General features: G+C 36.7%; 34 non-coding genes across 34 annotated transcripts; all 34 read right to left on the bottom strand.

Moving 5' to 3' along the window:
* Positions 1 to 334: 334 nt before the first annotated feature.
* Positions 335 to 407, bottom strand: TRNAT-CGU (transfer RNA threonine (anticodon CGU)). Its single transcript has one exon. It is a non-coding gene; the product is annotated as a tRNA-Thr (tRNA).
* Positions 408 to 705: 298 nt separating this feature from the next.
* TRNAT-CGU (transfer RNA threonine (anticodon CGU)) lies at positions 706 to 778 on the bottom strand. Its single transcript has one exon. It is a non-coding gene; the product is annotated as a tRNA-Thr (tRNA).
* Positions 779 to 1612: 834 nt separating this feature from the next.
* On the bottom strand, positions 1613 to 1685 carry TRNAT-CGU (transfer RNA threonine (anticodon CGU)). The gene has a single exon. It is a non-coding gene; the product is annotated as a tRNA-Thr (tRNA).
* Positions 1686 to 2519: 834 nt separating this feature from the next.
* TRNAT-UGU (transfer RNA threonine (anticodon UGU)) lies at positions 2520 to 2592 on the bottom strand. Its single transcript has one exon. It is a non-coding gene; the product is annotated as a tRNA-Thr (tRNA).
* Positions 2593 to 2890: 298 nt separating this feature from the next.
* On the bottom strand, positions 2891 to 2963 carry TRNAT-UGU (transfer RNA threonine (anticodon UGU)). Its single transcript has one exon. It is a non-coding gene; the product is annotated as a tRNA-Thr (tRNA).
* A 291-nt stretch (positions 2964 to 3254) lies between these two features.
* Positions 3255 to 3327, bottom strand: TRNAT-UGU (transfer RNA threonine (anticodon UGU)). Its single transcript has one exon. It is a non-coding gene; the product is annotated as a tRNA-Thr (tRNA).
* Positions 3328 to 3625: 298 nt separating this feature from the next.
* On the bottom strand, positions 3626 to 3698 carry TRNAT-UGU (transfer RNA threonine (anticodon UGU)). Its single transcript has one exon. It is a non-coding gene; the product is annotated as a tRNA-Thr (tRNA).
* A 291-nt stretch (positions 3699 to 3989) lies between these two features.
* On the bottom strand, positions 3990 to 4062 carry TRNAT-UGU (transfer RNA threonine (anticodon UGU)). Its single transcript has one exon. It is a non-coding gene; the product is annotated as a tRNA-Thr (tRNA).
* Positions 4063 to 4360: 298 nt separating this feature from the next.
* On the bottom strand, positions 4361 to 4433 carry TRNAT-UGU (transfer RNA threonine (anticodon UGU)). Its single transcript has one exon. It is a non-coding gene; the product is annotated as a tRNA-Thr (tRNA).
* Positions 4434 to 4731: 298 nt separating this feature from the next.
* TRNAT-CGU (transfer RNA threonine (anticodon CGU)) lies at positions 4732 to 4804 on the bottom strand. The gene has a single exon. It is a non-coding gene; the product is annotated as a tRNA-Thr (tRNA).
* Positions 4805 to 6150: 1346 nt separating this feature from the next.
* TRNAT-CGU (transfer RNA threonine (anticodon CGU)) lies at positions 6151 to 6223 on the bottom strand. The gene has a single exon. It is a non-coding gene; the product is annotated as a tRNA-Thr (tRNA).
* Positions 6224 to 7569: 1346 nt separating this feature from the next.
* On the bottom strand, positions 7570 to 7642 carry TRNAT-UGU (transfer RNA threonine (anticodon UGU)). Its single transcript has one exon. It is a non-coding gene; the product is annotated as a tRNA-Thr (tRNA).
* Positions 7643 to 7940: 298 nt separating this feature from the next.
* TRNAT-CGU (transfer RNA threonine (anticodon CGU)) lies at positions 7941 to 8013 on the bottom strand. Its single transcript has one exon. It is a non-coding gene; the product is annotated as a tRNA-Thr (tRNA).
* A 1346-nt stretch (positions 8014 to 9359) lies between these two features.
* Positions 9360 to 9432, bottom strand: TRNAT-UGU (transfer RNA threonine (anticodon UGU)). Its single transcript has one exon. It is a non-coding gene; the product is annotated as a tRNA-Thr (tRNA).
* Positions 9433 to 9730: 298 nt separating this feature from the next.
* On the bottom strand, positions 9731 to 9803 carry TRNAT-CGU (transfer RNA threonine (anticodon CGU)). Its single transcript has one exon. It is a non-coding gene; the product is annotated as a tRNA-Thr (tRNA).
* Positions 9804 to 11151: 1348 nt separating this feature from the next.
* TRNAT-UGU (transfer RNA threonine (anticodon UGU)) lies at positions 11152 to 11224 on the bottom strand. Its single transcript has one exon. It is a non-coding gene; the product is annotated as a tRNA-Thr (tRNA).
* A 291-nt stretch (positions 11225 to 11515) lies between these two features.
* Positions 11516 to 11588, bottom strand: TRNAT-UGU (transfer RNA threonine (anticodon UGU)). Its single transcript has one exon. It is a non-coding gene; the product is annotated as a tRNA-Thr (tRNA).
* A 298-nt stretch (positions 11589 to 11886) lies between these two features.
* TRNAT-UGU (transfer RNA threonine (anticodon UGU)) lies at positions 11887 to 11959 on the bottom strand. The gene has a single exon. It is a non-coding gene; the product is annotated as a tRNA-Thr (tRNA).
* A 291-nt stretch (positions 11960 to 12250) lies between these two features.
* Positions 12251 to 12323, bottom strand: TRNAT-UGU (transfer RNA threonine (anticodon UGU)). Its single transcript has one exon. It is a non-coding gene; the product is annotated as a tRNA-Thr (tRNA).
* A 298-nt stretch (positions 12324 to 12621) lies between these two features.
* TRNAT-UGU (transfer RNA threonine (anticodon UGU)) lies at positions 12622 to 12694 on the bottom strand. Its single transcript has one exon. It is a non-coding gene; the product is annotated as a tRNA-Thr (tRNA).
* A 291-nt stretch (positions 12695 to 12985) lies between these two features.
* On the bottom strand, positions 12986 to 13058 carry TRNAT-UGU (transfer RNA threonine (anticodon UGU)). The gene has a single exon. It is a non-coding gene; the product is annotated as a tRNA-Thr (tRNA).
* Positions 13059 to 13356: 298 nt separating this feature from the next.
* Positions 13357 to 13429, bottom strand: TRNAT-UGU (transfer RNA threonine (anticodon UGU)). The gene has a single exon. It is a non-coding gene; the product is annotated as a tRNA-Thr (tRNA).
* Positions 13430 to 13727: 298 nt separating this feature from the next.
* On the bottom strand, positions 13728 to 13800 carry TRNAT-CGU (transfer RNA threonine (anticodon CGU)). Its single transcript has one exon. It is a non-coding gene; the product is annotated as a tRNA-Thr (tRNA).
* Positions 13801 to 15153: 1353 nt separating this feature from the next.
* On the bottom strand, positions 15154 to 15226 carry TRNAT-CGU (transfer RNA threonine (anticodon CGU)). The gene has a single exon. It is a non-coding gene; the product is annotated as a tRNA-Thr (tRNA).
* Positions 15227 to 16573: 1347 nt separating this feature from the next.
* TRNAT-UGU (transfer RNA threonine (anticodon UGU)) lies at positions 16574 to 16646 on the bottom strand. The gene has a single exon. It is a non-coding gene; the product is annotated as a tRNA-Thr (tRNA).
* A 298-nt stretch (positions 16647 to 16944) lies between these two features.
* TRNAT-UGU (transfer RNA threonine (anticodon UGU)) lies at positions 16945 to 17017 on the bottom strand. Its single transcript has one exon. It is a non-coding gene; the product is annotated as a tRNA-Thr (tRNA).
* Positions 17018 to 18445: 1428 nt separating this feature from the next.
* TRNAT-CGU (transfer RNA threonine (anticodon CGU)) lies at positions 18446 to 18518 on the bottom strand. Its single transcript has one exon. It is a non-coding gene; the product is annotated as a tRNA-Thr (tRNA).
* A 1346-nt stretch (positions 18519 to 19864) lies between these two features.
* TRNAT-UGU (transfer RNA threonine (anticodon UGU)) lies at positions 19865 to 19937 on the bottom strand. Its single transcript has one exon. It is a non-coding gene; the product is annotated as a tRNA-Thr (tRNA).
* A 298-nt stretch (positions 19938 to 20235) lies between these two features.
* On the bottom strand, positions 20236 to 20308 carry TRNAT-CGU (transfer RNA threonine (anticodon CGU)). Its single transcript has one exon. It is a non-coding gene; the product is annotated as a tRNA-Thr (tRNA).
* A 1318-nt stretch (positions 20309 to 21626) lies between these two features.
* TRNAT-UGU (transfer RNA threonine (anticodon UGU)) lies at positions 21627 to 21699 on the bottom strand. The gene has a single exon. It is a non-coding gene; the product is annotated as a tRNA-Thr (tRNA).
* Positions 21700 to 21997: 298 nt separating this feature from the next.
* TRNAT-CGU (transfer RNA threonine (anticodon CGU)) lies at positions 21998 to 22070 on the bottom strand. The gene has a single exon. It is a non-coding gene; the product is annotated as a tRNA-Thr (tRNA).
* Positions 22071 to 23416: 1346 nt separating this feature from the next.
* On the bottom strand, positions 23417 to 23489 carry TRNAT-UGU (transfer RNA threonine (anticodon UGU)). Its single transcript has one exon. It is a non-coding gene; the product is annotated as a tRNA-Thr (tRNA).
* Positions 23490 to 23787: 298 nt separating this feature from the next.
* Positions 23788 to 23860, bottom strand: TRNAT-CGU (transfer RNA threonine (anticodon CGU)). The gene has a single exon. It is a non-coding gene; the product is annotated as a tRNA-Thr (tRNA).
* A 1354-nt stretch (positions 23861 to 25214) lies between these two features.
* Positions 25215 to 25288, bottom strand: TRNAT-UGU (transfer RNA threonine (anticodon UGU)). Its single transcript has one exon. It is a non-coding gene; the product is annotated as a tRNA-Thr (tRNA).
* Positions 25289 to 25458: the final 170 nt, after the last annotated feature.

The raw sequence follows: 25458 nt of genomic DNA, 5'->3' as shown, positions 1-25458 counted from the left end.
AGATTTGAACTCACTCTAACCCCTGAGCTATGAAGCCTTACATGAGAATGTATGTTTAAAAAAAATCATGCATTTGTGGGGTTTCAAAGAAATCAAATTTGAAATTTAATTTTTGATTTTAATTTGTAGCTCTTTGACCCAATGGACACTGTTTACAAATGGCCGATTCTGAATCATTTGCAATCTCCATGCTAAATGCACACATTGAACTTGAAATAGATCTTCTCACTTGAGACTTGAGAAGACTACTGTATATACTGTCATGCAAATTAAGATCACTGTACATGCTGTCATGCAAATTAAGTTTTTGTAAAAGAAACAATAAAGAACTTGAAGGCCCCAGTGAGACTTGAACTCATGACCCCTGGTTTACGAGACCAGTGCTCTAACCCCTGAGCTATGAAGCCTTATATGAGAATGTATGTTTAAAAAAAAATCATGCATTTGTGGGGTTTCAAAGAAATCAAATTTGAAATTTAATTTTGGATTTTAATTTGTAGCTCCTTGACCCAATGGACACTGTTTACAAATGACTGATTCTGAATCATTTGCAATCTCCATGCTAAATGCACACATTGAACTTGAAATAGATCTTCTCACTTGAGACTTGAGAAGACTACTGTATATACTGTCATGCAAATTAAGATCACTGTACATGCTGTCATGCAAATTAAGTTTTTGTAAAAGATACAATAAAGAACTTGAAGGCCCCAGTGAGACTTGAACTCACGACCCCTGGTTTACGAGACCAGTGCTCTAACCCCTGAGCTATGGAGCCAAGGAGGTGCATTAATTTTTAGACATATATGGTGTCTGTGTACTGGAGGAACATAATCAATTGCAAATTGTACATTTTTTGGCAATTCATGCCAATGTACACTTTTTTCAAATGAAACTCTATGATATATTTCCAATGAGAGTGTTTAAGAAATATTATTATTCTGTATTTACTGCCACAAGGGATCTGCGTTGTCCAATTACAGAGCACATAAACAAATTTGCAAAAAACAAAACAGTAAAGAGTCTTGGAGGCATGAGTGGTAGAAAGTAAGCAATTAGCAGGAGTGGTAATGAGAAAATGTGGGAATTTAAAGGGAGATAAGGTCATAGATGTAAATGGGAGAGGAGAAAGTGAGAAAGGAGAACTAGAAGAGTCTGTAGTGCCATCAAAATTGAAATAGATCTCTTTACTTTCGACTTGATGAAACTACTTTACATATGGTCATGCAAATTAATTTTTAGTAGCTGTAACAATAAAGAACTGGTAGGCCCCAGTGAGATTTGAACTCACTCTAACCCCTGAGCTATGAAGCCTTACATGAGAATGTATGTTTAAAAAAAAATCATGCATTTGTGGGGTTTCAAATAAATCAAATTTGAAATTTAATTTTTGATTTTAATTTGTAGCTCCTTGACCCAATGGACACTGTTTACAAATGACTGATTCTGAATCATTTGCAATCTCCATGCTAAATGCACACATTGAACTTGAAATAGATCTTCTCACTTGAGACTTGAGAAGACTACTGTATATACTGTCATGCAAATTAAGATCACTGTACATGCTGTCATGCAAATTAAGTTTTTGTAAAAGAAACAATAAAGAACTTGAAGGCCCCAGTGAGACTTGAACTCACGACCCCTGGTTTACGAGACCAGTGCTCTAACCCCTGAGCTATGGAGCCAAGGAGGTGCATTAATTTTTAGACATATATGGTGTCTGTGTACTGGAGGAACATAATCAATTGCAAATTGTACATTTTTTGGCAATTCATGCCAATGTACACTTTTTTCAAATGAAACTCTATGATATATTTCCAATGAGAGTGTTTAAGAAATATTATTATTCTGTATTTACTGCCACAAGGGATCTGCGTTGTCCAATTACAGAGCACATAAACAAATTTGCAAAAAACAAAACAGTAAAGAGTCTTGGAGGCATGAGTGGTAGAAAGTAAGCAATTAGCAGGAGTGGTAATGAGAAAATGTGGGAATTTAAAGGGAGATAAGGTCATAGATGTAAATGGGAGAGGAGAAAGTGAGAAAGGAGAACTAGAAGAGTCTGTAGTGCCATCAAAATTGAAATAGATCTCTTTACTTTCGACTTGATGAAACTACTTTACATATGGTCATGCAAATTAATTTTTAGTAGCTGTAACAATAAAGAACTGGTAGGCCCCAGTGAGATTTGAACTCACTCTAACCCCTGAGCTATGAAGCCTTACATGAGAATGTATGTTTAAAAAAAAATCATGCATTTGTGGGGTTTCAAATAAATCAAATTTGAAATTTAATTTTTGATTTTAATTTGTAGCTCTTTAACCCAATGGACACTGTTTACAAATGTCCGATTCTGAATCATTTGCAATCTCCATGCTAAATGCACACATTGAACTTGAAATAGATCTTCTCACTTGAGACTTGAGAAGACCACTGTATATACTGTCATGCAAATTAAGATCACTGTACATGCTGTCATGCAAATTAAGTTTTAGTAGATGTAACAATAAAGAACTGGTAGGCCCCAGTGAGATTTGAACTCACGACCCCTGGTTTACAAGACCAGTGCTCTAACCCCTGAGCTATGAAGCCTTATATGAGAATGTATGTAAAAAAAAAAATCATGCATTTGTGGGGTTTCAAAGAAATCAAATTTGAAATTTAATTTTGGATTTTAATTTGTAGCTCTTTGACCCAATGGACACTGTTTACAAATGGCCGATTCTGAATCATTTGCAATCTCCATGCTAAATGCACACATTGAACTTGAAATAGATCTTCTCACTTGAGACTTGAAAAGAACACTGTATATACTGTCATGCAAATTAAGATCACTGTACATACTGTCATGCAAATTAAGTTTTAGTAGATGTAACAATAAAGAACTGGTAGGCCCCAGTGAGATTTGAACTCACGACCCCTGGTTTACAAGACCAGTGCTCTAACCCCTGAGCTATGAAGCCATACATGAGAATGTATGTTTAAAAAAAAATCATGCATTTGTGGGGTTTCAAAGAAATCAAATTTGAAACTTAATTTTTTATTTTAATTTGTAGCTCTTTGACCCAATGGACACTGTTTACAAATGGCCGATTCTGAATCATTTGCAATCTCCATGCTAAATGCACACATTGAACTTGAAATAGATCTTCTCACTTGAGACGACCACTGTATATACTGTCATGCAAATTAAGATCACTGTACATGCTGTCATGCAAATTAAGTTTTAGTAGATGTAACAATAAAGAACTGGTAGGCCCCAGTGAGATTTGAACTCACGACCCCTGGTTTACAAGACCAGTGCTCTAACCCCTGAGCTATGAAGCCTTATATGAGAATGTATGTTTAAAAAAAAATCATGCATTTGTGGGGTTTCAAAGAAATCAAATTTGAAACTTAATTTTTGATTTTAATTTGTAGCTCTTTGACCCAATGGACACTGTTTACAAATGGCCGATTCTGAATCATTTGCAATCTCCATGCTAAATGCACACATTGAACTTGAAATAGATCTTCTCACTTGAGACTTGAGAAGAACACTGTATATACTGTCATGCAAATTAAGATCACTGTACATACTGTCATGCAAATTAAGTTTTAGTAGATGTAACAATAAAGAACTGGTAGGCCCCAGTGAGATTTGAACTCACGACCCCTGGTTTACAAGACCAGTGCTCTAACCCCTGAGCTATGAAGCCTTACATGAGAATGTATGTTTAAAAAAAAATCATGCATTTGTGGGGTTTCAAAGAAATCAAATTTGAAACTTAATTTTTGATTTTAATTTGTAGCTCTTTGACCCAATGGACACTGTTTACAAATGGCCGATTCTGAATCATTTGCAATCTCCATGCTAAATGCACACATTGAACTTGAAATAGATCTTCTCACTTGAGACGACCACTGTATATACTGTCATGCAAATTAAGATCACTGTACATGCTGTCATGCAAATTAAGTTTTAGTAGATGTAACAATAAAGAACTGGTAGGCCCCAGTGAGATTTGAACTCACGACCCCTGGTTTACAAGACCAGTGCTCTAACCCCTGAGCTATGAAGCCTTATATGAGAATGTATGTTTAAAAAAAAATCATGCATTTGTGGGGTTTCAAAGAAATCAAATTTGAAACTTAATTTTTGATTTTAATTTGTAGCTCTTTGACCCAATGGACACTGTTTACAAATGGCCGATTCTGAATCATTTGCAATCTCCATGCTAAATGCACACATTGAACTTGAAATAGATCTTCTCACTTGAGACTTGAGAAGAACACTGTATATACTGTCATGCAAATTAAGATCACTGTACATACTGTCATGCAAATTAAGTTTTAGTAGATGTAACAATAAAGAACTGGTAGGCCCCAGTGAGATTTGAACTCACGACCCCTGGTTTACAAGACCAGTGCTCTAACCCCTGAGCTATGAAGCCTTACATGAGAATGTATGTTTAAAAAAAAATCATGCATTTGTGGGGTTTCAAAGAAATCAAATTTGAAATTTAATTTTGGATTTTAATTTGTAGCTCTTTGACCCAATGGACACTGTTTACAAATGGCCGATTCTGAATCATTTGCAATCTCCATGCTAAATGCACACATTGAACTTGAAATAGATCTTCTCACTTGAGACTTGAGAAGACCACTGTATATACTGTCATGCAAATTAAGATCACTGTACATGCTGTCATGCAAATTAAGTTTTTGTAAAAGAAACAATAAAGAACTGGAAGGCCCCAGTGAGACTTGAACTCACGACCCCTGGTTTACGAGACCAGTGCTCTAACCCCTGAGCTATGGAGCCATGGAGGTGCATTAATTTCTAGACATATATGGTGTCTGTGTACTGGAGGAACATAATCAATTGCAAATTGTACATTTTTTGGCAATTCATGCCAATGTACACTTTTTTCAAATGAAACTCTATGATATATTTCCAATGAGAGTGTTTAAGAAATATTATTATTCTGTATTTAGTGCCACAAGGGATCTGCGTTGTCCAATTACAGAGCACATAAACAAATTTGCAAAAAACAAAACAGTAAAGAGTCTTGGAGGCATGAGTGGTAGAAAGTAAGCAATTGGCAGGAGTGGTAATGAGAAAATGTGGGAATTTAAAGGGAGATAAGGTCATAGATGTAAATGGGAGAGGAGAAAGTGAGAAAGGAGAACTAGAAGAGTCTGTAGTGCCATCAATATATAATGCAGTTGTGGAAGATGACGCAGTGTGGAGGGTGGTAAGATAATCAGGTCAGTCTTAGACGTGTTTAGTTTCACAAAGCGCAGGGACATCCAAGAAGAGATAGCTGATAGACTGGTAGAGATACGAGTGAGTAAAAGTCTGGGGAGACAAGGTAGATTTGAGTATCAGCAGCAAAAAGATGATATTGTCAGTCAAAAAAGCTAATGAGCTCAACTAAAGAGGATGCATACAAAAAGAAAAGGAGAGGACAAAGAAAAGAACCTTGCGGGAAACATACTATTAGTGGAAGAGGGGTGAGGTAGAGTCCTGAGAGGAGACAGATAGGCAATGGAAAAATAGGTAGGAAGAGGTTGTAAACAATGAGCTCAAGGAGTTTGGATGCATAGCTATGCTTGGGGCATGCATAGAATTGGTTGAACAATAAAGATATGAGACATGCAATTGAAAACAGTCAGAAAAGTAGAATGAACGTCTTAAGTGATGCTCCAAATTGACTATCAAAGTATGTGAACAAATTGAAATAGATCTCTTTACTTTCGACTTGATGAAACTACTTTACATATGGTCATGCAAATTAATTTTTAGTAGCTGTAACAATAAAGAACTAGTAGGCCCCAGTGAGATTTGAACTCACTCTAACCCCTGAGCTATGAAGCCTTACATGAGAATGTATGTTTAAAAAAAATCATGCATTTGTGGGGTTTCAAAGAAATCAAATTTGAAATTTAATTTTTGATTTTAATTTGTAGCTCTTTGACCCAATGGACACTGTTTACAAATGGCCGATTCTGAATCATTTGCAATCTCCATGCTAAATGCACACATTGAACTTGAAATAGATCTTCTCACTTGAGACGACCACTGTATATACTGTCATGCAAATTAAGATCACTGTACATGCTGTCATGCAAATTAAGTATTAGTAGATGTAACAATAAAGAACTGGTAGGCCCCAGTGAGACTTGAACTCACGACCCCTGGTTTACGAGACCAGTGCTCTAACCCCTGAGCTATGGAGCCATGGAGGTGCATTAATTTCTAGACATATATGGTGTCTGTGTACTGGAGGAACATAATCAATTGCAAATTGTACATTTTTTGGCAATTCATGCCAATGTACACTTTTTTCAAATGAAACTCTATGATATATTTCCAATGAGAGTGTTTAAGAAATATTATTATTCTGTATTTAGTGCCACAAGGGATCTGCGTTGTCCAATTACAGAGCACATAAACAAATTTGCAAAAAACAAAACAGTAAAGAGTCTTGGAGGCATGAGTGGTAGAAAGTAAGCAATTGGCAGGAGTGGTAATGAGAAAATGTGGGAATTTAAAGGGAGATAAGGTCATAGATGTAAATGGGAGAGGAGAAAGTGAGAAAGGAGAACTAGAAGAGTCTGTAGTGCCATCAATATATAATGCAGTTGTGGAAGATGACGCAGTGTGGAGGGTGGTAAGATAATCAGGTCAGTCTTAGACGTGTTTAGTTTCACAAAGCGCAGGGACATCCAAGAAGAGATAGCTGATAGACTGGTAGAGATACGAGTGAGTAAAAGTCTGGGGAGACAAGGTAGATTTGAGTATCAGCAGCAAAAAGATGATATTGTCAGTCAAAAAAGCTAATGAGCTCAACTAAAGAGGATGCATACAAAAAGAAAAGGAGAGGACAAAGAAAAGAACCTTGCGGGAAACATACTATTAGTGGAAGAGGGGTGAGGTAGAGTCCTGAGAGGAGACAGATAGGCAATGGAAAAATAGGTAGGAAGAGGTTGTAAACAATGAGCTCAAGGAGTTTGGATGCATAGCTATGCTTGGGGCATGCATAGAATTGGTTGAACAATAAAGATATGAGACATGCAATTGAAAACAGTCAGAAAAGTAGAATGAACGTCTTAAGTGATGCTCCAAATTGACTATCAAAGTATGTGAACAAATTGAAATAGATCTCTTTACTTTCGACTTGATGAAACTACTTTACATATGGTCATGCAAATTAATTTTTAGTAGCTGTAACAATAAAGAACTAGTAGGCCCCAGTGAGATTTGAACTCACTCTAACCCCTGAGCTATGAAGCCTTACATGAGAATGTATGTTTAAAAAAAATCATGCATTTGTGGGGTTTCAAAGAAATCAAATTTGAAATTTAATTTTTGATTTTAATTTGTAGCTCTTTGACCCAATGGACACTGTTTACAAATGGCCGATTCTGAATCATTTGCAATCTCCATGCTAAATGCACACATTGAACTTGAAATAGATCTTCTCACTTGAGACGACCACTGTATATACTGTCATGCAAATTAAGATCACTGTACATGCTGTCATGCAAATTAAGTATTAGTAGATGTAACAATAAAGAACTGGTAGGCCCCAGTGAGATTTGAACTCACGACCCCTGGTTTACAAGACCAGTGCTCTAACCCCTGAGCTATGAAGCCTTATATGAGAATGTATGTTTAAAAAAAAATCATGCATTTGTGGGGTTTCAAAGAAATCAAATTTGAAATTTAATTTTGGATTTTAATTTGTAGCTCCTTGACCCAATGGACACTGTTTACAAATGACTGATTCTGAATCATTTGCAATCTCCATGCTAAATGCACACATTGAACTTGAAATCGATCTTCTCACTTGAGACTTGAGAAGACTACTGTATATACTGTCATGCAAATTAAGATCACTGTACATGCTGTCATGCAAATTAAGTTTTTGTAAAAGAAACAATAAAGAACTTGAAGGCCCCAGTGAGACTTGAACTCACGACCCCTGGTTTACGAGACCAGTGCTCTAACCCCTGAGCTATGGAGCCAAGGAGGTGCATTAATTTTTAGACATATATGGTGTCTGTGTACTGGAGGAACATAATCAATTGCAAATTGTACATTTTTTGGCAATTCATGCCAATGTACACTTTTTTCAAATGAAACTCTATGATATATTTCCAATGAGAGTGTTTAAGAAATATTATTATTCTGTATTTACTGCCACAAGGGATCTGCGTTGTCCAATTACAGAGCACATAAACAAATTTGCAAAAAACAAAACAGTAAAGAGTCTTGGAGGCATGAGTGGTAGAAAGTAAGCAATTAGCAGGAGTGGTAATGAGAAAATGTGGGAATTTAAAGGGAGATAAGGTCATAGATGTAAATGGGAGAGGAGAAAGTGAGAAAGGAGAACTAGAAGAGTCTGTAGTGCCATCAATATATAATGCAGTTGTGGAAGATGACGCAGTGTGGAGGGTGGTAAGATAATCAGGTCAGTCTTAGACGTGTTTAGTTTCACAAAGCGCAGGGACATCCAAGAAGAGATAGCTGATAGACTGGTAGAGATACGAGTGAGTAAAAGTCTGGGGAGACAAGGTAGATTTGAGTATCAGCAGCAAAAAGATGATATTGTCAGTCAAAAAAGCTAATGAGCTCAACTAAAGAGGATGCATACAAAAAGAAAAGGAGAGGACAAAGAAAAGAACCTTGCGGGAAACATACTATTAGTGGAAGAGGGGTGAGGTAGAGTCCTGAGAGGAGACAGATAGGCAATGGAAAAATAGGTAGGAAGAGGTTGTAAACAATGAGCTCAAGGAGTTTGGATGCATAGCTATGCTTGGGGCATGCATAGAATTGGTTGAACAATAAAGATATGAGACATGCAATTGAAAACAGTCAGAAAAGTAGAATGAACGTCTTAAGTGATGCTCCAAATTGACTATCAAAGTATGTGAACAAATTGAAATAGATCTCTTTACTTTCGACTTGATGAAACTACTTTACATATGGTCATGCAAATTAATTTTTAGTAGCTGTAACAATAAAGAACTAGTAGGCCCCAGTGAGATTTGAACTCACTCTAACCCCTGAGCTATGAAGCCTTACATGAGAATGTATGTTTAAAAAAAATCATGCATTTGTGGGGTTTCAAAGAAATCAAATTTGAAATTTAATTTTTGATTTTAATTTGTAGCTCTTTGACCCAATGGACACTGTTTACAAATGGCCGATTCTGAATCATTTGCAATCTCCATGCTAAATGCACACATTGAACTTGAAATAGATCTTCTCACTTGAGACGACCACTGTATATACTGTCATGCAAATTAAGATCACTGTACATGCTGTCATGCAAATTAAGTATTAGTAGATGTAACAATAAAGAACTGGTAGGCCCCAGTGAGATTTGAACTCACGACCCCTGGTTTACAAGACCAGTGCTCTAACCCCTGAGCTATGAAGCCTTACATGAGAATGTATGTTTAAAAAAAAATCATGCATTTGTGGGGTTTCAAAGAAATCAAATTTGAAATTTAATTTTGGATTTTAATTTGTAGCTCCTTGACCCAATGGACACTGTTTACAAATGACTGATTCTGAATCATTTGCAATCTCCATGCTAAATGCACACATTGAACTTGAAATAGATCTTCTCACTTGAGACTTGAGAAGACTACTGTATATACTGTCATGCAAATTAAGATCACTGTACATGCTGTCATGCAAATTAAGTTTTTGTAAAAGAAACAATAAAGAACTGGAAGGCCCCAGTGAGACTTGAACTCACGACCCCTGGTTTACGAGACCAGTGCTCTAACCCCTGAGCTATGGAGCCAAGGAGGTGCATTAATTTTTAGACATATATGGTGTCTGTGTACTGGAGGAACATAATCAATTGCAAATTGTACATTTTTTGGCAATTCATGCCAATGTACACTTTTTTCAAATGAAACTCTATGATATATTTCCAATGAGAGTGTTTAAGAAATATTATTATTCTGTATTTACTGCCACAAGGGATCTGCGTTGTCCAATTACAGAGCACATAAACAAATTTGCAAAAAACAAAACAGTAAAGAGTCTTGGAGGCATGAGTGGTAGAAAGTAAGCAATTGGCAGGAGTGGTAATGAGAAAATGTGGGAATTTAAAGGGAGATAAGGTCATAGATGTAAATGGGAGAGGAGAAAGTGAGAAAGGAGAACTAGAAAAGTCTGTAGTGCCATCAATATATAATGCAGTTGTGGAAGATGACGCAGTGTGGAGGGTGGTAAGATAATCAGGTCAGTCTTAGACGTGTTTAGTTTCACAAAGCGCAGGGACATCCAAGAAGAGATAGCTGATAGACTGGTAGAGATACGAGTGAGTAAAAGTCTGGGGAGACAAGGTAGATTTGAGTATCAGCAGCAAAAAGATGATATTGTCAGTCAAAAAAAGCTAATGAGCTCAACTAAAGAGGATGCATACAAAAAGAAAAGGAGAGGACAAAGAAAAGAACCTTGCGGGAAACATACTATTAGTGGAAGAGGGGTGAGGTAGAGTCCTGAGAGGAGACAGATAGGCAATGGACAGATAGGTAGGAAGAGGTTGTAAACAATGAGCTCAAGGAGTTTGGATGCATAGCTATGCTTGGGGCATGCATAGAATTGGTTGAACAATAAAGATATGAGACATGCAATTGAAAACAGTCAGAAAAGTAGAATGAACGTCTTAAGTGATGCTCCAAATTGACTATCAAAGTATGTGAACAAATTGAAATAGATCTCTTTACTTTCGACTTGATGAAACTACTTTACATATGGTCATGCAAATTAATTTTTAGTAGCTGTAACAATAAAGAACTGGTAGGCCCCAGTGAGATTTGAACTCACTCTAACCCCTGAGCTATGAAGCCTTACATGAGAATGTATGTTTAAAAAAAAATCATGCATTTGTGGGGTTTCAAAGAAATCAAATTTGAAATTTAATTTTTGATTTTAATTTGTAGCTCTTTGACCCAATGGACACTGTTTACAAATGGCCGATTCTGAATCATTTGCAATCTCCATGCTAAATGCACACATTAAACTTGAAATAGATCTTCTCACTTGAGACGACCACTGTATATACTGTCATGCAAATTAAGATCACTGTACATGCTGTCATGCAAATTAAGTTTTAGTAGATGTAACAATAAAGAACTGGTAGGCCCCAGTGAGATTTGAACTCACGACCCCGGGTTTACAAGACCAGTGCTCTAACCCCTGAGCTATGAAGCCTTATATGAGAATGTATGTTTAAAAAAAAATCATGCATTTGTGGGGTTTCAAAGAAATCAAATTTGAAATTTAATTTTTGATTTTAATTTGTAGCTCTTTGACCCAATGGACACTGTTTACAAATGGCCGATTCTGAATCATTTGCAATCTCCATGCTAAATGCCCACATTGAACTTGAAATAGATCTTCTCACTTGAGACGACCACTGTATATACTGTCATGCAAATTAAGATCACTGTACATGCTGTCATGCAAATTAAGTTTTAGTAGATGTAACAATAAAGAACTGGTAGGCCCCAGTGAGATTTGAACTCACGACCCCTGGTTTACAAGACCAGTGCTCTAACCCCTGAGCTATGAAGCCTTATATGAGAATGTATGTTTAAAAAAAAATCATGCATTTGTGGGGTTTCAAAGAAATCAAATTTGAAACTTAATTTTTGATTTTAATTTGTAGCTCTTTGACCCAATGGACACTGTTTACAAATGGCCGATTCTGAATCATTTGCAATCTCCATGCTAAATGCACACATTGAACTTGAAATAGATCTTCTCACTTGAGACTTGAGAAGAACACTGTATATACTGTCATGCAAATTAAGATCACTGTACATACTGTCATGCAAATTAAGTTTTAGTAGATGTAACAATAAAGAAATGGTAGGCCCCAGTGAGATTTGAACTCACGACCCCTGGTTTACAGGACCAGTGCTCTAACCCCTGAGCTATGAAGCCTTACATGAGAATGTATGTTTAAAAAAAAATCATGCATTTGTGGGGTTTCAAAGAAATCAAATTTGAAATTTAATTTTTGATTTTAATTTGTAGCTCTTTGACCCAATGGACACTGTTTACAAATGGCCGATTCTGAATCATTTGCAATCTCCATGCTAAATGCACACATTGAACTTGAAATAGATCTTCTCACTTGAGACGACCACTGTATATACTGTCATGCAAATTAAGATCACTGTACATGCTGTCATGCAAATTAAGTTTTAGTAGATGTAACAATAAAGAACTGGTAGGCCCCAGTGAGATTTGAACTCACGACCCCTGGTTTACAAGACCAGTGCTCTAACCCCTGAGCTATGAAGCCTTATATGAGAATGTATGTTTAAAAAAAAATCATGCATTTGTGGGGTTTCAAAGAAATCAAATTTGAAACTTAATTTTTGATTTTAATTTGTAGCTCTTTGACCCAATGGACACTGTTTACAAATGGCCGATTCTGAATCATTTGCAATCTCCATGCTAAATGCACACATTGAACTTGAAATAGATCTTCTCACTTGAGACTTGAGAAGAACACTGTATATACTGTCATGCAAATTAAGATCACTGTACATACTGTCATGCAAATTAAGTTTTAGTAGATGTAACAATAAAGAACTGGTAGGCCCCAGTGAGATTTGAACTCACGACCCCTGGTTTACAAGACCAGTGCTCTAACCCCTGAGCTATGAAGCCTTACATGAGAATGTATGTTTAAAAAAAAATCATGCATTTGTGGGGTTTCAAAGAAATCAAATTTGAAATTTAATTTTGGATTTTAATTTGTAGCTCTTTGACCCAATGGACACTGTTTACAAATGGCCGATTCTGAATCATTTGCAATCTCCATGCTAAATGCACACATTGAACTTGAAATAGATCTTCTCACTTGAGACGACCACTGTATATACTGTCATGCAAATTAAGATCACTGTACATGCTGTCATGCAAATTAAGTTTTAGTAGATGTAACAATAAAGAACTGGTAGGCCCCAGTGAGATTTGAACTCACGACCCCTGGTTTACAAGACCAGTGCTCTAACCCCTGAGCTATGAAGCCTTATATGAGAATGTATGTTTAAAAAAAAATCATGCATTTGTGGGGTTTCAAAGAAATCAAATTTGAAACTTAATTTTTGATTTTAATTTGTAGCTCTTTGACCCAATGGACACTGTTTACAAATGGCCGATTCTGAATCATTTGCAATCTCCATGCTAAATGCACACATTGAACTTGAAATAGATCTTCTCACTTGAGACTTGAGAAGAACACTGTATATACTGTCATGCAAATTAAGATCACTGTACATACTGTCATGCAAATTAAGTTTTAGTAGATGTAACAATAAAGAACTGGTAGGCCCCAGTGAGATTTGAACTCACGACCCCTGGTTTACAAGACCAGTGCTCTAACCCCTGAGCTATGAAGCCTTACATGAGAATGTATGTTTAAAAAAAAATCATGCATTTGTGGGGTTTCAAAGAAATCAAATTTGAAATTTAATTTTGGATTTTAATTTGTAGCTCTTTGACCCAATGGACACTGTTTACAAATGGCCGATTCTGAATCATTTGCAATCTCCATGCTAAATGCACACATTGAACTTGAAATAGATCTTCTCACTTGAGACTTGAGAAGACCACTGTATATACTGTCATGCAAATTAAGATCACTGTACATGCTGTCATGCAAATTAAGTTTTTGTAAAAGAAACAATAAAGAACTGGAAGGCCCCAGTGAGACTTGAACTCACGACCCCTGGTTTACGAGACCAGTGCTCTAACCCCTGAGCTATGGAGCCATGGAGGTGCATTAATTTCTAGACATATATGGTGTCTGTGTACTGGAGGAACATAATCAATTGCAAATTGTACATTTTTTGGCAATTCATGCCAATGTACACTTTTTTCAAATGAAACTCTATGATATATTTCCAATGAGAGTGTTTAAGAAATATTATTATTCTGTATTTAGTGCCACAAGGGATCTGCGTTGTCCAATTACAGAGCACATAAACAAATTTGCAAAAAACAAAACAGTAAAGAGTCTTGGAGGCATGAGTGGTAGAAAGTAAGCAATTGGCAGGAGTGGTAATGAGAAAATGTGGGAATTTAAAGGGAGATAAGGTCATAGATGTAAATGGGAGAGGAGAAAGTGAGAAAGGAGAACTAGAAGAGTCTGTAGTGCCATCAATATATAATGCAGTTGTGGAAGATGACGCAATGTGGAGGGTGGTAAGATAATCAGGTCAGTCTTAGACGTGTTTAGTTTCACAAAGCGCAGGGACATCCAAGAAGAGATAGCTGATAGACTGGTAGAGATACGAGTGAGTAAAAGTCTGGGGAGACAAGGTAGATTTGAGTATCAGCAGCAAAAAGATGATATTGTCAGTCAAAAAAGCTAATGAGCTCAACTAAAGAGGATGCATACAAAAAGAAAAGGAGAGGACAAAGAAAAGAACCTTGCGGGAAACATACTATTAGTGGAAGAGGGGTGAGGTAGAGTCCTGAGAGGAGACAGATAGGCAATGGAAAAATAGGTAGGAAGAGGTTGTAAACAATGAGCTCAAGGAGTTTGGATGCATAGCTATGCTTGGGGCATGCATAGAATTGGTTGAACAATAAAGATATGAGACATGCAATTGAAAACAGTCAGAAAAGTAGAATGAACGTCTTAAGTGATGCTCCAAATTGACTATCAAAGTATGTGAACAAATTGAAATAGATCTCTTTACTTTCGACTTGATGAAACTACTTTACATATGGTCATGCAAATTAATTTTTAGTAGCTGTAACAATAAAGAACTAGTAGGCCCCAGTGAGATTTGAACTCACTCTAATCCCTGAGCTATGAAGCCTTACATGAGAATGTATGTTTAAAAAAAATCATGCATTTGTGGGGTTTCAAAGAAATCAAATTTGAAATTTAATTTTGGATTTTAATTTGTAGCTCTTTGACCCAATGGACACTGTTTACAAATGGCCGATTCTGAATCATTTGCAATCTCCATGCTAAATGCACACATTGAACTTGAAATAGATCTTCTCACTTGAGACTTGAGAAGACCACTGTATATACTGTCATGCAAATTAAGATCACTGTACATGCTGTCATGCAAATTAAGTTTTTGTAAAAGAAACAATAAAGGACTGGAAGGCCCCAGTGAGACTTGAACTCACGACCCCTGGTTTACGAGACCAGTGCTCTAACCCCTGAGCTATGGAGCCATGGAGGTGCATTAATTTCTAGACATATATGGTGTCTGTGTACTGGAGGAACATAATCAATTGCAAATTGTACATTTTTTGGCAATTCATGCCAATGTACACTTTTTTCAAATGAAACTCTATGATATATTTCCAATGAGAGTGTTTAAGAAATATTATTATTCTGTATTTAGTGCCACAAGGGATCTGCGTTGTCCAATTACAGAGCACATAAACAAATTTGCAAAAAACAAAACAGTAAAGAGTCTTGGAGGCATGAGTGGTAGAAAGTAAGCAATTGGCAGGAGTGGTAATGAGAAAATGTGGGAATTTAAAGGGAGATAAGGTCATAGATGTAAATGGGAGAGGAGAAAGTGAGAAAGGAGAACTAGAAGAGTCTGTAGTGCCATCAATATATAATGCAGTTGTGGAAGATGACGCAGTGTGGAGGGTGGTAAGATAATCAGGTCAGTCTTAGACGTGTTTAGTTTCACAAAGCGCAGGGACATCCAAGAAGAGATAGCTGATAGACTGGTAGAGATACGAGTGAGTAAAAGTCTGGGGAGACAAGGTAGATTTGAGTATCAGCAGCAAAAAGATGATATTGTCAGTCAAAAAAGCTAATGAGCTCAACTAAAGAGGATGCATACAAAAAGAAAAGGAGAGGACAAAGAAAAGAACCTTGCGGGAAACATACTATTAGTGGAAGAGGGGTGAGGTAGAGTCCTGAGAGGAGACAGATAGGCAATGGAAAAATAGGTAGGAAGAGGTTGTAAACAATGAGCTCAAGGAGTTTGGATGCATAGCTATGCTTGGGGCATGCATAGAATTGGTTGAACAATAAAGATATGAGACATGCAATTGAAAACAGTCAGAAAAGTAGAATGAACGTCTTAAGTGATGCTCCAAATTGACTATCAAAGTATGTGAACAAATTGAAATAGATCTCTTTACTTTCGACTTGATGAAACTACTTTACATATGGTCATGCAAATTAATTTTTAGTAGCTGTAACAATAAAGAACTGGTAGGCCCCAGTGAGATTTGAACTCACTCTAACCCCTGAGCTATGAAGCCTTACATGAGAATGTATGTTTCAAAAAAAATCATGCATTTGTGGGGTTTCAAAGAAATCAAATTTGAAATTTAATTTTTTATTTTAATTTGTAGCTCTTTGACCCAATGGACACTGTTTACAAATGGCCGATTCTGAATCATTTGCAATCTCCATGCTAAATGCACACATTAAACTTGAAATAGATCTTCTCACTTGAGACGACCACTGTATATACTGTCATGCAAATTAAGATCACTGTACATGCTGTCATGCAAATTAAGTTTTAGTAGATGTAACAATAAAGAACTGGTAGGCCCCAGTGAGATTTGAACTCACGACCCCTGGTTTACAAGACCAGTGCTCTAACCCCTGAGCTATGAAGCCTTATATGAGAATGTATGTTTAAAAAAAAATCATGCATTTGTGGGGTTTCAAAGAAATCAAATTTGAAACTTAATTTTTGATTTTAATTTGTAGCTCTTTGACCCAATGGACACTGTTTACAAATGGCCGATTCTGAATCATTTGCAATCTCCATGCTAAATGCACACATTGAACTTGAAATAGATCTTCTCACTTGAGACTTGAGAAGAACACTGTATATACTGTCATGCAAATTAAGATCACTGTACATACTGTCATGCAAATTAAGTTTTAGTAGATGTAACAATAAAGAACTGGTAGGCCCCAGTGAGATTTGAACTCACGACCCCTGGTTTACAAGACCAGTGCTCTAACCCCTGAGCTATGAAGCCTTACATGAGAATGTATGTTTAAAAAAAAATCATGCATTTGTGGGGTTTCAAAGAAATCAAATTTGAAATTTAATTTTGGATTTTAATTTGTAGCTCTTTGACCCAATGGACACTGTTTACAAATGGCCGATTCTGAATCATTTGCAATCTCCATGCTAAATGCACACATTGAACTTGAAATAGATCTTCTCACTTGAGACTTGAGAAGACCACTGTATATACTGTCATGCAAATTAAGATCACTGTACATGCTGTCATGCAAATTAAGTTTTTGTAAAAGAAACAATAAAGAACTGGAAGGCCCCAGTGAGACTTGAACTCACGACCCCTGGTTTACGAGACCAGTGCTCTAACCCCTGGAGTGGTAATGAGAAAATGTGGGAATTTAAAGGGAGATAAGGTCATAGATGTAAATGGGAGAGGAGAAAGTGAGAAAGGAGAACTAGAAGAGTCTGTAGTGCCATCAATATATAATGCAGTTGTGGAAGATGACGCAGTGTGGAGGGTGGTAAGATAATCAGGTCAGTCTTAGACGTGTTTAGTTTCACAAAGCGCAGGGACATCCAAGAAGAGATAGCTGATAGACTGGTAGAGATACGAGTGAGTAAAAGTCTGGGGAGACAAGGTAGATTTGAGTATCAGCAGCAAAAAGATGATATTGTCAGTCAAAAAAGCTAATGAGCTCAACTAAAGAGGATGCATACAAAAAGAAAAGGAGAGGACAAAGAAAAGAACCTTGCGGGAAACATACTATTAGTGGAAGAGGGGTGAGGTAGAGTCCTGAGAGGAGACAGATAGGCAATGGAAAAATAGGTAGGAAGAGGTTGTAAACAATGAGCTCAAGGAGTTTGGATGCATAGCTATGCTTGGGGCATGCATAGAATTGGTTGAACAATAAATATATGAGACATGCAATTGAAAACAGTCAGAAAAGTAGAATGAACGTCTTAAGTGATGCTCCAAATTGACTATCAAAGTATGTGAACAAATTGAAATAGATCTCTTTACTTTCGACTTGATGAAACTACTTTACATATGGTCATGCAAATTAATTTTTAGTAGCTGTAACAATAAAGAACTAGTAGGCCCCAGTGAGATTTGAACTCACTCTAATCCCTGAGCTATGAAGCCTTACATGAGAATGTATGTTTAAAAAAAATCATGCATTTGTGGGGTTTCAAAGAAATCAAATTTGAAATTTAATTTTGGATTTTAATTTGTAGCTCTTTGACCCAATGGACACTGTTTACAAATGGCCGATTCTGAATCATTTGCAATCTCCATGCTAAATGCACACATTGAACTTGAAATAGATCTTCTCACTTGAGACTTGAGAAGACCACTGTATATACTGTCATGCAAATTAAGATCACTGTACATGCTGTCATGCAAATTAAGTTTTTGTAAAAGAAACAATAAAGGACTGGAAGGCCCCAGTGAGACTTGAACTCACGACCCCTGGTTTACGAGACCAGTGCTCTAACCCCTGAGCTATGGAGCCATGGAGGTGCATTAATTTCTAGACATATATGGTGTCTGTGTACTGGAGGAACATAATCAATTGCAAATTGTACATTTTTTGGCAATTCATGCCAATGTACACTTTTTTCAAATGAAACTCTATGATATATTTCCAATGAGAGTGTTTAAGAAATATTATTATTCTGTATTTAGTGCCACAAGGGATCTGCGTTGTCCAATTACAGAGCACATAAACAAATTTGCAAAAAACAAAACAGTAAAGAGTCTTGGAGGCATGAGTGGTAGAAAGTAAGCAATTGGCAGGAGTGGTAATGAGAAAATGTGGGAATTTAAAGGGAGATAAGGTCATAGATGTAAATGGGAGAGGAGAAAGTGAGAAAGGAGAACTAGAAGAGTCTGTAGTGCCATCAATATATAATGCAGTTGTGGAAGATGACGCAGTGTGGAGGGTGGTAAGATAATCAGGTCAGTCTTAGACGTGTTTAGTTTCACAAAGCGCAGGGACATCCAAGAAGAGATAGCTGATAGACTGGTAGAGATACGAGTGAGTAAAAGTCTGGGGAGACAAGGTAGATTTGAGTATCAGCAGCAAAAAGATGATATTGTCAGTCAAAAAAGCTAATGAGCTCAACTAAAGAGGATGCATACAAAAAGAAAAGGAGAGGACAAAGAAAAGAACCTTGCGGGAAACATACTATTAGTGGAAGAGGGGTGAGGTAGAGTCCTGAGAGGAGACAGATAGGCAATGGAAAAATAGGTAGGAAGAGGTTGTAAACAATGAGCTCAAGGAGTTTGGATGCATAGCTATGCTTGGGGCATGCATAGAATTGGTTGAACAATAAAGATATGAGACATGCAATTGAAAACAGTCAGAAAAGTAGAATGAACGTCTTAAGTGATGCTCCAAATTGACTATCAAAGTATGTGAACAAATTGAAATAGATCTCTTTACTTTCGACTTGATGAAACTACTTTACATATGGTCATGCAAATTAATTTTTAGTAGCTGTAACAATAAAGAACTAGTAGGCCCCAGTGAGATTTGAACTCACTCTAACCCCTGAGCTATGAAGCCTTACATGAGAATGTATGTTTAAAAAAAATCATGCATTTGTGGGGTTTCAAAGAAATCAAATTTGAAATTTAATTTTTGATTTTAATTTGTAGCTCTTTGACCCAATGGACACTGTTTACAAATGGCCGATTCTGAATCATTTGCAATCTCCATGCTAAATGCACACATTGAACTTGAAATAGATCTTCTCACTTGAGACGACCACTGTATATACTGTCATGCAAATTAAGATCACTGTACATGCTGTCATGCAAATTAAGTATTAGTAGATGTAACAATAAAGAACTGGTAGGCCCCAGTGAGATTTGAACTCACGACCCCTGGTTTACAAGACCAGTGCTCTAACCCCTGAGCTATGAAGCCTTACATGAGAATGTATGTTTAAAAAAAAATCATGCATTTGTGGGGTTTCAAAGAAATCAAATTTGAAATTTAATTTTGGATTTTAATTTGTAGCTCCTTGACCCAATGGACACTGTTTACAAATGACTGATTCTGAATCATTTGCAATCTCCATGCTAAATGCACACATTGAACTTGAAATAGATCTTCTCACTTGAGACTTGAGAAGACCACTGTATATACTGTTATGCAAATTAAGATCACTGTACCTGCTGTCATGCAAATTAAGTTTTTGTAAAAGAAACAATAAAGAACTGGAAGGCCCCAGTGAGACTTGAACTCACGACCCCTGGTTTACGAGACCAGTGCTCTAACCCCTGAGCTATGGAGCCAAGGAGGTGCATTAATTTTTAGACATATATGGTGTCTGTGTACTGGAGGAACATAATCAATTGCAAATTGTACATTTTTTGGCAATTCATGCCAATGTACACTTTTTTCAAATGAAACTCTATGATATATTTCCAATGAGAGTGTTTAAGAAATATTATTATTCTGTATTTACTGCCACAAGGGATCTGCGTTGTCCAATTACAGAGCACATAAACAAATTTGCAAAAAACAAAACAGTAAAGAGTCTTGGAGGCATGAGTGGTAGAAAGTAAGCAATTGGCAGGAGTGGTAATGAGAAAATGTGGGAATTTAAAGGGAGATAAGGTCATAGATGTAAATGGGAGAGGAGAAAGTGAGAAAGGAGAACTAGAAGAGTCTGTAGTGCCATCAATATATAATGCAGTTGTGGAAGATGACGCAGTGTGGAGGGTGGTAAGATAATCAGGTCAGTCTTAGACGTGTTTAGTTTCACAAAGCGCAGGGACATCCAAGAAGAGATAGCTGATAGACTGGTAGAGATACGAGTGAGTAAAAGTCTGGGGAGACAAGGTAGATTTGAGTATCAGCAGCAAAAAGATGATATTGTCAGTCAAAAAAAGCTAATGAGCTCAACTAAAGAGGATGCATACAAAAAGAAAAGGAGAGGACAAAGAAAAGAACCTTGCGGGAAACATACTATTAGTGGAAAAGGGGTGAGGTAGAGTCCTGAGAGGAGACAGATAGGCAATGGACAGATAGGTAGGAAGAGGTTGTAAACAATGAGCTCAAGGAGTTTGGATGCATAGCTATGCTTGGGGCATGCATAGAATTGGTTGAACAATAAAGATATGAGACATGCAATTGAAAACAGTCAGAAAAGTAGAATGAACGTCTTAAGTGATGCTCCAAATTGACTATCAAAGTATGTGAACAAATTGAAATAGATCTCTTTACTTTCGACTTGATGAAACTACTTTACATATGGTCATGCAAATTAATTTTTAGTAGCTGTAACAATAAAGAACTGGTAGGCCCCAGTGAGATTTGAACTCACTCTAACCCCTGAGCTATGAAGCCTTACATGAGAATGTATGTTTAAAAAAAAATCATGCATTTGTGGGGTTTCAAAGAAATCAAATTTGAAATTTAATTTTTTATTTTAATTTGTAGCTCTTTGACCCAATGGACACTGTTTACAAATGGCCGATTCTGAATCATTTGCAATCTCCATGCTAAATGCACACATTAAACTTGAAATAGATCTTCTCACTTGAGACGACCACTGTATATACTGTCATGCAAATTAAGTATTAGTAGATGTAACAATAAAGAACTGGTAGGCCCCAGTGAGATTTGAACTCACGACCCCTGGTTTACAAGACCAGTGCTCTAACCCCTGAGCTATGAAGCCTTACATGAGAATGTATGTTTAAAAAAAAATCATGCATTTGTGGGGTTTCAAAGAAATCAAATTTGAAATTTAATTTTGGATTTTAATTTGTAGCTCCTTGACCCAATGGACACTGTTTACAAATGACTGATTCTGAATCATTTGCAATCTCCATGCTAAATGCACACATTGAACTTGAAATAGATCTTCTCACTTGAGACTTGAGAAGACTACTGTATATACTGTCATGCAAATTAAGATCACTGTACATGCTGTCATGCAAATTAAGTTTTTGTAAAAGAAACAATAAAGAACTGGAAGGCCCCAGTGAGACTTGAACTCACGACCCCTGGTTTACGAGACCAGTGCTCTAACCCCTGAGCTATGGAGCCAAGGAGGTGCATTAATTTTTAGACATATATGGTGTCTGTGTACTGGAGGAACATAATCAATTGCAAATTGTACATTTTTTGGCAATTCATGCCAATGTACACTTTTTTCAAATGAAACTCTATGATATATTTCCAATGAGAGTGTTTAAGAAATATTATTATTCTGTATTTACTGCCACAAGGGATCTGCGTTGTCCAATTACAGAGCACATAAACAAATTTGCAAAAAACAAAACAGTAAAGAGTCTTGGAGGCATGAGTGGTAGAAAGTAAGCAATTGGCAGGAGTGGTAATGAGAAAATGTGGGAATTTAAAGGGAGATAAGGTCATAGATGTAAATGGGAGAGGAGAAAGTGAGAAAGGAGAACTAGAAGAGTCTGTAGTGCCATCAATATATAATGCAGTTGTGGAAGATGACGCAGTGTGGAGGGTGGTAAGATAATCAGGTCAGTCTTAGACGTGTTTAGTTTCACAAAGCGCAGGGACATCCAAGAAGAGATAGCTGATAGACTGGTAGAGATACGAGTGAGTAAAAGTCTGGGGAGACAAGGTAGATTTGAGTATCAGCAGCAAAAAGATGATATTGTCAGTCAAAAAAGCTAATGAGCTCAACTAAAGAGGATGCATACAAAAAGAAAAGGAGAGGACAAAGAAAAGAACCTTGCGGGAAACATACTATTAGTGGAAGAGGGGTGAGGTAGAGTCCTGAGAGGAGACAGATAGGAAATGAAAAAATAGGTAGGAAGAGGTTGTAAACAATGAGCTCAAGGAGTTTGGATGCATAGCTATGCTTGAAGCATGCATAGAATTGGTTGAACAATAAAGATATGAGACATGCAATTGAAAACAGTCAGAAAAGTAGAATGAACGTCTTAAGTGATGCTCCAAATTGACTATCAAAGTATGTGAACAAATTGAAATAGATCTCTTTACTTTTGACTTGATGAAACTACTTTACATATGGTCATGCAAATTAATTTTTAGTAGCTGTAACAATAAAGAACTGGTAGGCCCCAGTGAGATTTGAACTCACTCTAACCCCTGAGCTATGAAGCCTTACATGAGAATGTATGTTTAAAAAAAATCATGCATTTGTGGGGTTTCAAAGAAATCAAATTTGAAATTTAATTTTTGATTTTAATTTGTAGCTCTTTGACCCAATGGACACTGTTTACAAATGGCCGATTCTAAATCATTTGCAATCTCCATGCTAAATGCACACATTGAACTTGAAATAGATCTTCTCACTTGAGACGACCACTGTATATACTGTCATGCAAATTAAGAACACTGTATATACTGTCATGCAAATTAAGTTTTAGTAGATGTAACAATAAAGAACTGGTAGGCCCCAGTGAGATTTGAACTCACGACCCCTGGTTTACAAGACCAGTGCTCTAACCCCTGAGCTATGAAGCCTTACATGAGAATGTATGTTTAAAAAAAAATCATGCATTTGTGGGGTTTCAAAGAAATCAAATTTGAAATTTAATTTTGGATTTTAATTTGTAGCTCCTTGACCCAATGGACACTGTTTACAAATGACTGATTCTGAATCATTTGCAATCTCCATGCTAAATGCACACATTGAACTTGAAATAGATCTTCTCACTTGAGAATTGAGAAGACCACTGTATATACTGTCATGCAAATTAAGATCACTGTACATGCTGTCATGCAAATTAAGTTTTTGTAAATGAAACAATAAAGAACTGGAAGGCCCCAGTGAGACTTGAACTCACGACCCCTGGTTTACGAGACCAGTGCTCTAACCCCTGAGCTATGGAGCCATGGAGGTGCATTAATTTCTAGACATATATGGTGTCTGTGTACTGGAGGAACATAATCAATTGCAAATTGTACATTTTTTGGCAATTCATGCCAATGTACACTTTTTTCAAATGAAACTCTATGATATATTTCCAATGAGAGTGTTTAAGAAATATTATTATTCTGTATTTACTGCCACAAGGGATCTGTGTTGTCCAATTACAGAGCACATAAACAAATTTGCAAAAAACAAAACAGTAAAGAGTCTTGGAGGCATGAGTGGTAGAAAGTAAGCAATTGGCAGGAGTGGTAATGAGAAAATGTGGGAATTTAAAGGGAGATAAGGTCATAGATGTAAATGGGAGAGGAGAAAGTGAGAAAGGAGAACTAGAAGAGTCTGTAGTGCCATCAATATATAATGCAGTTGTGGAAGATGACGCAGTGTGGAGGGTGGTAAGATAATCAGGTCAGTCTTAGACGTGTTTAGTTTCACAAAGCGCAGGGACATCCAAGAAGAGATAGCTGATAGACTGGTAGAGATACGAGTGAGTAAAAGTCTGGGGAGACAAGGTAGATTTGAGTATCAGCAGCAAAAAGATGATATTGTCAGTCAAAAAAAGCTAATGAGCTCAACTAAAGAGGATGCATACAAAAAGAAAAGGAGAGGACAAAGAAAAGAACCTTGCGGGAAACATACTATTAGTGGAAGAGGAGTGAGGTAGAGTCCTGAGAGGAGACAGATAGGCAATGGACAGATAGGTAGGAAGAGGTTGTAAACAATGAGCTCAAGGAGTTTGGATGCATAGCTATGCTTGGGGCATGCATAGAATTGGTTGAACAATAAAGATATGAGACATGCAATTGAAAACAGTCAGAAAAGTAGAATGAACGTCTTAAGTGATGCTCCAAATTGACTATCAAAGTATGTGAACAAATTGAAATAGATCTCTTTACTTTCGACTTGATGAAACTACTTTACATATGGTCATGCAAATTAATTTTTAGTAGCTGTAAAAATAAAGAACTGGTAGGCCCCAGTGAGATTTGAACTCACTCTAACCCCTGAGCTATGAAGCCTTACATGAGAATGTATGTTTAAAAAAAATCATGCATTTGTGGGGTTTCAAAGAAATCAAATTTGAAATTTAATTTTTGATTTTAATTTGTAGCTCTTTGACCCAATGGACACTGTTTACAAATGGCCGATTCTGAATCATTTGCAATCTCCATGCTAAATGCACACATTGAACTTGAAATAGATCTTCTCACTTGAGACTTGAGAAGAACACTGTATATACTGTCATGCAAATTAAGATCACTGTACATACTGTCATGCAAATTAAGTTTTAGTAGATGTAACAATAAAGAACTGGTAGGCCCCAGTGAGATTTAAAACTCACGACCCCTGGTTTACAAGACCAGTGCTCTAACCCCTGAGCTATGAAGCCTTACATGAGAATGTATGTTTAAAAAAAAATCATGCATTTGTGGGGTTTCAAAGAAATCAAATTTGAAACATAATTTTTGATTTTAATTTGTAGCTCTACCCCTGGTTTACAAGACCAGTGCTCTAACCCCTGAGCTATGAAGCCTTACATGAGAATATATGTTTAAAAAA

Source organism: Crinia signifera, chromosome 11, assembly GCF_055691185.1.
Source record: "Crinia signifera chromosome 11, ASM5569118v1, whole genome shotgun sequence".
NCBI lineage: Eukaryota > Metazoa > Chordata > Amphibia > Anura > Myobatrachidae > Crinia > Crinia signifera.
The sequence above is the reverse complement of the archived record's forward strand: the minus strand, read 5'-3'. Positions and strand labels throughout refer to the sequence as shown.